This window comes from Stenella coeruleoalba (genome assembly GCF_951394435.1).
Source record: "Stenella coeruleoalba genome assembly, chromosome: 17".
NCBI classification, from domain to species: Eukaryota; Metazoa; Chordata; class Mammalia; order Artiodactyla; family Delphinidae; genus Stenella; species Stenella coeruleoalba.
Window position 1 is genome coordinate 21269250 of NC_137163.1, and position 12378 is coordinate 21281627.

The 12378-nt window shown below is 41.2% G+C and overlaps 1 protein-coding gene across 7 annotated transcripts in view; it reads left to right on the forward strand.

Moving 5' to 3' along the window:
* TRPS1 (transcriptional repressor GATA binding 1) overlaps positions 1-12378 on the forward strand; it is a 1050606-nt gene that overhangs the window by 73372 nt on the left and 964856 nt on the right. For 3 of the 7 annotated variants that reach the window (XM_079901893.1, XM_079901891.1, XM_079901894.1), the window contains exon 1: positions 6316-7244. The exons of 2 other annotated variants lie outside the window; for them this stretch is intronic. The gene's annotated coding sequence lies outside the window, so the exon portion shown is untranslated. Of the gene's footprint in view, positions 1-6315; positions 7245-8232; positions 10542-12378 lie in introns of those variants that run through there. 2 more of the 7 variants (XM_079901892.1, XM_079901877.1) reach the window with 2 other exon arrangements.

Sequence of the window (12378 nt, forward strand, 5' to 3'; positions counted from 1 at the left end):
CCACTTAGGAAAACTACTTAATCTCTGAGATTCATTCTCTTCATTCATAAGATTGTTGGGAGACGCAATAAGATGTTGTATATGAAGCTTCTCTTACAGTCCCTGGCACACAGTAGGTGCATAAAACATAAAAACCACTTGTTCAATAAAGATTTATTGCCTGTACTACGGTAATACATGCTGAGCAATGCACTAGGCACTGGGGCTGTCAGCATGAATACAACACAGTCCTTTGCCCCCGAGTCTCGTGAAGGAAAAAGACACATGAGTAAATAATTACAACATTAAGTGGGACAAAAGAGGTGTAGCTTGGGGAGACCAGATGAGGAAGTAATTGCCTGAGGGAAGTCCAGAAAGTCTTTGCAGGGGAGAAAAAAAATTGAGTTGGATTTCACAAGATGGGAACAAGCTTGCTATAAGGTAGAGGAAACTGTAGAAGGCATGGATGCATGGAAAGTTATGTGGTATTTGAACACTATGTAAAGGGTCCCCAACAAATAAATATACAATAAGAGTTCCTCAAAACTCTGTTTTGGGTCAACCTGATGCTCATACCTCTTGCTATAAACCAATACCCACATTCCATTTTTGTCCTATAAACTTTTGAACTGAATGATTGTTTATTTATGACACTTTATTTCCATCCCCAAACATGATTTCTGTAGGTATCAATGGTCATGATGATAAAGATTGATGATAAAGATTATGAAGATATATTTAATTTGATATGGGTGTATTGGATGCAGCAAAAGTGCATCAAAAAATTGATATGTGTATTTTGTTTAATTTGTGTTCATTGAAATGCAGCTTAAATGAATTGGAGACCCCACGTTTACATAAATATGGAGTTGGAACATTTAAGAAAAGGCTTTTTTTGTATTAAATAGCATTCCTAATATATCTATATAAATTGGTACCTCCTGTTTTGGGATAGTTTAATCTGAGAAGATTATGGCTTTAAGATCTTTTAGTCACTAAGGAGGAACAAATATGTATCAAGCACGTAACGTGTTAGGTGCATCACAGTATCATTCAGGTTTTTCAACATTCCTGACAGATATAAGGAGCAGTCATTACTGTTTGCCTACCTACCTCTACACTCCTCATCACTAACAATACTCTGATTTGTTCAGATGTGTGGTGGAGCAGATCCCTTTCCTAGCTATTGGGGATGAACAATGATACAGCCATAGTGCCATGTCTCTTTACCAGTGATTGGTTTAGAGGTGGACATACAACCCAGTTCTGGCCAGTGGGACCTGAATTGACATCTGCTGGGTGCTTCTAGGTAATATTTTCCTCTTGGTGGAAAGGCAAAGCTGCAAAAGGGAAGTGCTTCTCACCTTGTTCCAGCTTTGGACATTTTCATATGAAAATATAATTCTTGGAACCACTTTAGCCATCTTGAGATCATGAGGAGGAAGCCAAGGCAATTGCAGAGACCAACTCAATTTCAGAATACTTTAGCTGCAGAATCAACCCTGGAGCTTACCATCTTTGGACTGTGTGATATATTAGAAAAATAAGCCACAATTGTTTGAGCCAGTTGTAGTCAGGTAATCTATTACTTGCAGCCCAAAGCATCCTAATGATATATTCCCATTTTACAGGTTATGTCACTGAAGTGTAGGAGGCCAAATCATTTATTCAAGATCTTACTGATACTGAGCAGGGAAGAAAAACCAGGTCTGTTGAAATCCAAAGCCCGGTCTCTGTGTCTTGTAAGAAAAAAGAACTTAAGTTTAAAAAAATGTCTTTTCTCTTCCTCACATATTGAACTCTATTTCATTCATTTTTTCCCCCTGAGGAATTGTCAGCAAGTGCCTCTTGTCAAACACCAGGATCATGAAGCAGTTCAAAAGCACTTGGATGTCCCATTAAACAGCTTTACTATAGAATAGCTAATAATTACAATTTATTGACAGTTTGATATATGCTTTGTGCAACGTGCTTTCCATGCATCATTTTGTTCTTGCAACAACTTTGTGAGGTAGGTTGTTTCAGGTGAGGAAGATGCATTTCTGCAAGGTTAAACCACATGCCCAAAGTCACATAGCTCACAGAGGCAGAGCCAGGATACAAACCCACTTTTACCAGTGTGTTTAACCACTGTGCTATACTTTGCATAGCCCTATAATCCTGCTCGACCTAAGCTATCTGAAAATCTTGAGAAGAAAATAAACAGTTTTCCCAGCTTCTTTTCTGCTTTTACAAGGCAACCACACTGCCAATAGACGTTTCTGCAAGAATACATTTACTTTTGCCAGGACAAAAAAGGAATTAACTTAATGTGGTGCCCATCTGTTTGCCAACAAATTATAGCATCTTAGTTTGGAAGAGATTGTAGCAGCCATCTTGTTCAGGTTTTCTTTCCCAGACTGGCCTCCCCAAGCAGAGGTTATTCAACCTTTGTAGAGAAACCTCCACTGATCTTGTAATGGCTCACCTCGGCATTGCTCCAATTGTTAGAGAACTCTTCCTTTTTATTGATTTTCTTTGTTTTTTTTTTTTTTGTAACATCATTTTAGCAATTCTAGGTCTGTCTTCTGTAGAAGTAGAAGCTTTCACATCACAGAGATCTGGGTTGATATCCTCCTGACTGGAATATTGTTTATCCTTGCCCAGTTCAAGTTTGCCTCTTACTAAGATGAACAAGAGCATCTCTAATACTATAGGGTCAAAGTAAGAATTAAAGGAAAGGCTCACAACTCTAGTACAAATTCCCAAGGGAATCCAAGTGATTTGGTTAGACGCTATTACTTTAGGGGTAAAACTTTTGAAGCAAGTGACCTCATAGGGCACTCACTGGATTGGAGATAGTTTGCCTGTCTTTGTATCAGGTGCCCTGTTGTGCTCAAGGACCAAGTGTCACATGATAGAATGTCCCATTTTAAGAGTATGCCATGGGTGTACCTCATCAGAGACTGCACGTCTTTCAGTTACCTTCTGTAGAGGGCCTCAGACATGGTGGTAACAGAGCGTAGAGTCCCGTCTGGTACCCACACTTAGTTTGGTATATAAGTGCTCAATAAGTGTTAGTTCATTTGACTCTTTCTTATTCCACTAGCCAGGCTTTCAAGTTCTTAGAGACGGCGCTCACTCAATTCAGTTCATCAAATACTCACTGAATGTACTGTGCTTGTATTAGTTTCCTAACTCTGCTGCAATTCCCCCGATTCAGGGATGCATCTTCCAATTCTTTAGTCGTATTCTGTAGCCCTTAGATAATGACAGATTCCAAACGGGACAAGCCTTCAACATTTGACAATCACCTCAGTTGATTCCAATATACCATTACACTGAAATCTTCATTCTTCAATGAAGGAAGCAGAATTATGTCACCAAGTTATTTTTGGGCCTCCACAATTTCTAATAGCCTTCGTTGGATGGTGAATGGCTGAAACTTTTAAATCTAGTAGAGGCTGCACTGGGATACTCTGGAGGCTTTTGACTGGCTTTCTACTCTTCTACATTTTCTGTTGCCATAGTTGAGACTGTGTCCTAAGCTACCTCAGCTTCTAGTCAAATTGTCAAAGTTTAGTGCACATAAGCATCTCTTGGGGACATTTTGCAGATCCCTAGACTTCATCCCCCAAGGATTCTGATTTATATGGACCCTCAGAGTTGACTTTTTAAAATAATAATCCCCAGGTTATATCATCGTTTTTGAGAAGCATAGAGCTAGGGTAAATGTAAGAACCCTTAGATTGTCAGCTCAGTGATTTTCCATGAAAGTAACCTTGCTATGGGTTCAGCAGCGATCATCTTCCTGGATTCAGATTCTGGGCTCTTATTTCTTCCTTGTGAGAAAATACTTGCTTTTCGCCCCAATGTTGACCCTTGTCTTGTAACTACTTCCCCCCCAACACACACCTCTCAGAAACTGGGAACTTGGCACTGAATCCCAGTCCATTATGACTAGGTTCATGTTCTCTGTACTCAAGATATGGAGTTCTGGACCCAGAAGAAAGTAAGGGGCAGGTAATTGATTAGATGAAGATGCAAAGGCAGAATGTCTGATTTGGTGTGGCCTCTCCGGTGTGATAAAATTGAACCAGAAACAAAGTAATTGAACCACTGGCACCATCCCTGCAAGTTGTTTTCCTTGAATTTTTCTTCATTACTCAAATTGCTCTTTGGGTTGCTAGCTCATTTGACCCTTACTTTTGGTTTTATGGCTCTGGATTTTGAATGTGTAAACTCCCTGACTCTCTGGCCTGACCATGTACCACATCTAGACTATGTCCTAGTTTAATGTTCTGTCATGTATTCCTATTGAAAACTGATATAATGATAATAATTATGGTGGTCCTGCTACTAATACTACTAAATATCTGTAGGGTACATATTATCAATATATGTTTTACATTCACAGCAAATATCTGAAGTAAGTCCTATTTTTATTCCAAGCTTTAAATAAAGAAACTGAGGTTAGAGTTATACAGCTGTTAAGAGGCTGAGCCAGAAAGGATATGCAGGCAGTCTCACTCCCGGAGCTGTGCTCTCGTCAAGCACATTACATTGTTCATTTCCATCGCTACTATACCTGCCATTGCTCACTGAGTGACAAAGAAGTCTCCAAAAATCTTCCTTTTTCTTTAATGTATGTGGTAAATGGAGATAGGGGATGAAAGTTCCCAATAATTCCTTTTTGGAACTCCATGAGCACCACTGAATTTCAACAAAATTTTTCCCCCAAAGAGCATTTTTGAAACCATGACATTCCCTGTTATCTCTCCTAACTAGTGAGATCATCCCAATGATTCTGGGGGGGCTTCATTGCATTTTATCAGTGGCGCCTTTGTTGTACAATTTCCACTTTTGCTCTTGAAGATACAATAAAAGATTTATGCCTGATGGACTATGATGTGGTTTGCATCTAAGAGAAAAACAATTCCTTCCAAAAAAATACCATATCCCCAAATGATTTCATAATTGCAAACAGTGTTGACGAGCTCTTTGGCTTAAATCAGTTTATAACATATTTGCTGTGTTTTTGTGTAGATATGTTTTGATGTGCTTGCTAAGGAAAAATAATTAAAACCCCTCTGCCATTTCTAATTGAGAAGAAAGAAATGTAACCCATTAGTTGATGTCTACCATAATAAGATTTTTTTCTCCCTCATTTCATTCCAGATTTGTTTCAAGGATTAACTTGCATTAAATGGTTTCAGGTCTGAACGTCAACCATGTTTCTCATTATTGGAGATCAAAATGGCTTAATTCCCTTTGTGTGTTGGTGCCACTAAAACACAAGGGAATCTTAAAACTACAAACCTCTGATAGAAGCACCACATTTTCCTCGTCAATCTGCCCAGCAGAGCTTGTGTTTTTCCTCCATTTACTGCTGGAAAAATGCTGTGTGCTGACAAGTTTTGGGGTTCTGGTGTCATGCACAGGCTAGGCAAGACTTCCTTTGAATCTAGTTACTGTTGTATTTTCAAATATGTTGATGTGAACTTCGCTTTCTAATGCTCCTTGAGTCAACTATTGTCTTTGATCTTTAAACAGAATGTGGCCATCCATCTAGTGGATTGGTAAAGGACTAGCATCGAGGTTAATCCAGGGGCCTCTGGATTTAAACAGACCTGACTTTAAATTCTCATTCCACCACTAGCTATATAACCTGGATCAGTTTTGAAAACTTGCCTTGTCTGTAAAATGGAGCTAATGATATACCTATTTATTGGCTGTAGAGTGGCATACAAGAGCGCATGCATGTTAAAACATTGCTGAGCAAAGGAGGACGTGTTAAGTGACCAGTTAGTTCTATTGTTACCCTATTGTAGAGACTATTACCCAGAGTGTTGTATTACCCAGGAGGAGTTGGAGTCTCATTCCCCGTCTGGTAACTGGGTTGGCCTCAGTGACTTGATTAGCCAACAGATTGTGGCAAAAGGGACATTCTGGGACTTCTAAGGCTGAGTAATAAGAAGCCTGGCAGCTTTTGTCTGGGTGTCTTGGAATGCTTGCTCTGGGGAAAATCAGCTGCATGCTGTGAGAAGCTCAAGCCACATAGAAAGGCCATCGATAGGAGCTCAGGTTGACAGCCCCAGCTGAGCTCCTGGTTGTCAGGCCAGCCATGTGAGTGAGTCATCTTGGATGTGCAGCCTTGAAAAGGCAAGAGTTGATTTCAAGGCTTTTGGAGATTCTCTTTCAGTTCTAGCATTTCCTTGTGACCTTGCTAAACTTGGTTATCTGGTTGATTCAAGCTAAACAATTAGACACAAAGAGAGAATCTTGGGGGGCACAGGAGCATAAGGGCAATAAAGAGTACCCCTTTCCTCTGCTCAAGATCTGAACCGACGGAGAGAGAAGACCAAGGAGTAAGGGAGATGGAGACCGAAATATCGCTTTTATGAGCATGAAGACCGGGCATGTGTCTATGGTTTCCTCATGGAGAACCCCAGAAGGAATTAGGTTTATCTTTTCAACTGGACCGGGGCACTGACCTCACTCTAGAGGAGCAAAGAACCTGACAGCCTGCTCTCAAGAGGAGATGTCTGGGGTCTTCATGCTCATCTCAGACTCACCAGTCAAGGGGAAGGGGCTGAGGTGTGGAGTGGAGCCCTCCACCTGGAAGGAAACATCGGGAATGGGAATGGGTGCTCCTCTGACAGGACTGTCTACCTCAGTATCTACTGAGTTCAAGAAGTAAGTGACCCAAGTTTTACTTTGTGAAGACACAGTTTATGGTGACAGATTCAGACTGAGGCATTTCACTTTACTCTTAGGTTAAATTGGTTTGTACCAATGATCCCATTCTTTTCTTCTAAGTCCAGAGAGTCCTGGTAACATCAAGTCCCATGTATTTACAAAGATGGAATTAAGTAAAGAACCTTCCTTCAATCATTCTCTCTTCCATCTTTCCCTAACTACTTTCAACTTATGACCCTAACAATGAATCTTAAATAAACTGCTTCAAAGTCTTCAGCCTAAAGGAACTGATGGGATGGTATTAGCAATCGCACCGTTGATCGTGAAGTTAAGGATGAAGGTTCAATTTTAGCGTGCCTTAGCTTTAAATGGAGGTAAGTTGTTTTATTATTACAAGCCTTGGTGCCCTTGCCCTTGCCCGGCTATTTAACAAATGTGTGTCCTTGTTTACCAGTGGAACCCAACTAGGGGGTATAAATAGCTGAGTGTGAGCCTCAATGACTACACTTCAAACAACTCCAAGCATGTGTCCTATCGACGGGGTGTGGAGAACGCAGGCAGCGCAATCAGGATGCAGATGCTCTGAGGTGTGTTTTCAAGTTGTGCTTTGCAGGAGGTCTGAGCCACATGCACACACACACACACACACACACACACACACACACACACACTTTCAGAGTCTTGGAATCTCACATGTATTGATTCCTTCCTTTCTATGCCTTCACTTGGAGGATCTTCTCAGGATCAGGAGTTCTTGCCTCTGTGCTCACTCTTCTCTTAATGCTTTTGTTAGAGCACTGATATTGTTGCTTTTTACTTTTTAAAAATCTGTTTCGAATGTTGTACTAGGGTCTGAAGTCTACGGGAGCAGGGTTGAGGCTATCTCATTCAGAGTTGTGTATAGCACCTAGTACAGTGTCTGACCCCTGCAGGGGCTCAGCAAATATCTCCTTGGATTGAATTGAATGACAGCTTGCTTCCCAAGGCAGAGGAGTGCAGGCATCCTGGGTTGAGGTTCTGCTTCTAACCATAATCTGCAGACTCAAATACAGTTTTCAGTGGCTCCTAAGATCCCTGAGGAATTAATCACACTAAGCTTCTTGTTTGGAATAACTTCACTGCCCATACACAAGAGCTACCTAGACTTGAGGCTCTCAATACCCCAATGTAAAGGGTCTCATTACATCATTCCTTGAAGTCTCTGTTATGTCAATCTATATGACCGGTGCCCAGTCCTTCAAGGAGGACTGTAACTGCGACTTGGGCACAAAATGCAAGTGGCACCCAACAAACTCAGTCATCAGGATGAATAATATCTTAATGCTATAGTTTGAAAACTCAAAATTAATGCAAACATTTCATAAAAAACAAAATATGAGAATTCTAAATCAAGACCGTTTCAGTATTCTTGATTTTCCTTTTGCCTCTGAAAGGCATTAATTTGTTGCCTCACTCCTCTTGTCTAATCTTGGCCCTGGAGCAGACAGAACTAAAGGGAAATCTCCTTGGACACGACTTTCCTGATTTTCACCCCTTGATTTTTTTTTTTAACTATATGGGGTGGGAGGAGATGGTATGGGTTTCAGGTAAGTACTAAAAGATAAATGCATAAACAAAGTCATAAATGTAAGAAGTCAAATCTGAACTGTGTTCAGGAGAAACGACTTAGCAGGACATGTTGCATAGTTAATAATTGAATAACAAAAGGCTGAAATAAATAAAATTTTTAACAACACTCAGCAATAATGCTGCAATATTTATTTCTCAGATGGATTTGTATGGCTCCATTTTTATTTGGAATCGATTTTTAAAGGGCTTTTTCTTAAATTCTTCTCAATTCCCGTTAAGCAGTACATGAAAAGTTACTTTAAGTGAGAGCAAATGTGGATGAAATCAGCCAGGGCTCCAACTGCGCCTTCATCCCTACTGGAAGAGCTTTCTTCATTTACATAGGAGAACGTGGAGCCAGAAAAGGGGAAAATACAAACATGAAATCTCCAAGAGCCTTTTGGAAACGCAGCAGAAAAACACATTGCTTAAGTGGAGAAGCCAAGTGGTTTTCGAGTTTCCTGCAAAGCAACAGCTTTAGGGGGAGAGTGACCTTCTGGGGAACGCAGTGGCCCTGGCTGGAAGATTAGGGGCTGACGTTTTGCAGGCTGTGGACGGGGGTGGAGAGATTGTGTAACTGTAGTAAAGCGTCTTGAAACTCTTCAACAGGAAAACAAAGTGGGGAAGAAGCCTTGAAGAGAAGGGAAAGCCTCAGGCAGGATTTTTTGGGGTTTTGGGTTTTGTCCCTGTGGAGGCACAGCTGCGGCTGTATCACAGTATTTCCCACGTGTTTTCTTTGGATCTCTTTACCTGGTGCCAACCCTGTGCAACGGAAGTAGAAGAGAGCTGCTTGACAGCAATCGAATCCCAGTCAAAATGCTGAGTTTTCTCCCGGCTACTTTCTGGAGCACAGGGTGGGTCTGACTTGCGTAGAAACGCGAGGGACCTTCCCTGTCCGCCTCCCATCTTCCAGTTCTGGAGGGACAGGCTGCAGGCAAGCTTTCCTGCTGCACCAGTGGTGGGAAGGTGGAAAATCTTGGCTTGCTGAGTCTGAAATGAGATGCAAGTGGACCCAGTACCACAGATCAAATTTTCTATTTTTGGCCTTTCAGCCACAGAAATGCAGTTATGCCAGAGTAACCTTTTCTCTGGAGGAATCATCTCATGCCTTGTTGCACATTAAAATCATCTAGGGAGCTTTTAAAATACTGATGCCAAGGCCCCACTTCAATCCTATTAAATTAGTTGCCCTAAGGGTGGGAATCATGCATCCAAATTTTCTTTTGAGCTCCCCAGGTGATTGTAATTTGCAACCAGGGTTGAGAAATCGTGACCCAGAGCTCTTGAGCCCGTAGACAGCCCTTTTCTGTCCTCTGGGTCCACTCTCCACCCAAAGAGCTCTGTGATCTCCATCAGTGGAAGCTAAGACTCTTTTAGTTTAATTCAGTTCAATTACAAACAATTTAATTCAATAAATACTTATTCAACTGCTTTCTTACCCTTCATTTCTGATTGTGGCTCCCATGAGAGTGGTGAGAACCATGTTTCTCAAATAAGAGGTTGGAGATACTTGAGTTTATCTCATTTTTTGGAGCCATATTTTTTTTAAAAAACCTGTTAAACGCAGGTTACAAATTTTAAAAAATTATGCATTGGATTTGGACTTTTTTTCTGACATAACACTCTGAACAGCATATGTTTGTACGTATATAAAACATTATTTTTTAAAGCATTTCTTAATTTTTTAAAAAAATTATTTATTTTATTTTACTTATTTTTGGCTGCATTGGGTCTTCATTGCTGGGTGTGGGCTTTCTCTAGTTGCGGTGAGCGTGCGCGGGCCTCTCATCGCAGTGGCTTCTTTTATTGCGGAGCACAGGCTCTAGGCGCATGGGCTCAGTAGTTGTGGCGCACTGGCTGAGTTGCTCTGCAGTATGTGGGCTCTTCCGGGGGCAGGGCTTGAACCCGTGTCCGCTAGCATTGGCAGGCGGATTCTTACCCACTGTGCCACCACGGAAACCCTAAAACATCTGTCTTTTAATGTGTTTCTGTATTCAGTGCACGTTCTAAAGCGTTGATGCGCTGAGATAAATAAGACAGAGTACTTAGCTTCTGAAGAGCTCCCAGGCCGGTGGGAGACCTGAGATGGGAACAAGAAATTAAAGGAGTGTGAACTGCTGTAGCTAAAAGGGGTATGTATAAAAGGATGTTTCAGATGGATTCAGAAGGAGGAATTGTGCCTGGCAAGGCAGAAAGGCTCACAGAGGAAGTAGAGGGGAGTAGCCATTCTCCACGAAGGATTCAGGCAACGGGAGGAAGACGTGCACTTCCTGAAGGTGAGAATTAAATGTTTGGCTAAAGGCTACACAGGAAACATAGGAGGAGATAGGGAAGGAACTTGAGGGCTCCCAACTGTCTGTTGAGCTTTATCTGTTGGAGTCTAGCATTTCTAAACCATTCTTGCCTCCGGGCTGACTTTTAGATTCATAAATTTGCAGCTACACCTGGGTGTGCTGTGGTGGACAGAACACGCTAGGAGGATGAGACCATAGCTGGTCTGCTTCTGGAAAGTGATGGACAAGCCTTTGAGGAGGCTCTAGAAATGGACTGATGTGGATTTCATACACTAACTGTGGAACCTTGGACAAATTCCCGAACCCCCTGTAAAGATTCTCCTGCTCACCTCATAGGGTTTTTTGTTTGTGTCTTCGTTTTGAATGAAGACTCAGTGTATTAGGTGTTGTGTAAAGTGCTTAACAAACTGCCCGAACATAGGAAATGTCAACGAAATGTTGCTCTCCCTGTTGAGATATTGAATTTGTAGTTCCCTGTAATTTTTCTTTGTGTATATTCAGCCTTCCCATTACACCTTCTTCCCAGGTACATACTCAGAGAGACCATCACCCTGGCTGATGATGAGAAGGGCATGACTTTGGACAAACAATAGAAAATGTGTTTTAGGGAGTAGTTACTAAATCACCAGCAAGGAACACCACAGTTCTAGAAAGTTCTCTAGTAGGCTCATCAAGTCTCTTTTACTGATAAGTCCATTCTGCTGTCCATCGTGTCTCTGCTTCCAAAATTAAAACCACCACAAAAATGTCCAGGCTCAGTCCATCTGCAGCATCACATCTGATCTCTCCATGGCTTGCTCATCATTCTTCCTTACACTTTAAGACATGATGATGAGGATGATATTTGAGAAGGAACTTGAAGAATGCATGGAATGTCTTATGGTTGAGAATAGGCATTCCAGGTGGTCAGATTAAAATAAGTAATGGTATAGAAATATATGTAGGAACAAAAAGTAGTAAAGTAGTTGTTGTGTTGGAACCCAAGTTGTATTTACAGGAAAAGTAGAGGAATAGACCTCAGAATTGAAGCGGAGGCTACAAGGATCCTCCTTAGAGCTTCTGCCTTGAGAACGAAAATTCAGAACCTTTATGTATGTGCTATAAAATAGCTGACATCTCTTAAATAACTTGGCTCCAAATTTGTTTAAAATAGTTTACCTCGCCTTTTATTCTGTTCTTTTTCTTTCTTTGTATTTATTTATTTCTTCCCTTGTGTCTTATCGAGGGCATTTGGGGTGAGGTCCCAATCCTGGCTTGCTGAGAGTTCATCTGCTTCCAATGCCTGTTCTTACTCCACGTAAAGTCACAATCTGTTCCTGGGAGAACATATTCATTTGCACAATAACCAATTGTAATGTGAAAAAGGAAGGATTATAACATCAGTTGGGCTATGAGTGGCTGGCATGGAAGAAGTCCAGCAAGGCGCAGATCCTGTTTCTGTACATATGTCCTTAATAATAATGAAGAAGTAGGGGGTAAATTATGCCAGAAGGGAGCAGAGTCATTTCTGAATAGCTGGTTTTCTGAGGGAGTACATATGATGTCAGCAATTAATTAAGGCCTCAATTCTGTTTTCCTATAAAAATCCTATTTTAGTTGCGGGATCTTTGATGCATCTGCTGGCATAAGCAGGATACAGGCCATAAATAAAAATTCAAAAATATCTCTTTCTTGTAGAACTTGGAAACAGACATTGTGAAATTGAAGGAAACCTACATAGTATCCAGAAGGATCCCGAGATCCTTTCTAAGATGAAGGGCAGTGAAGTCCATGCTAAATCCAGGCCCTGAGGGATTTGATTGGGAGGGAAGACAACGGT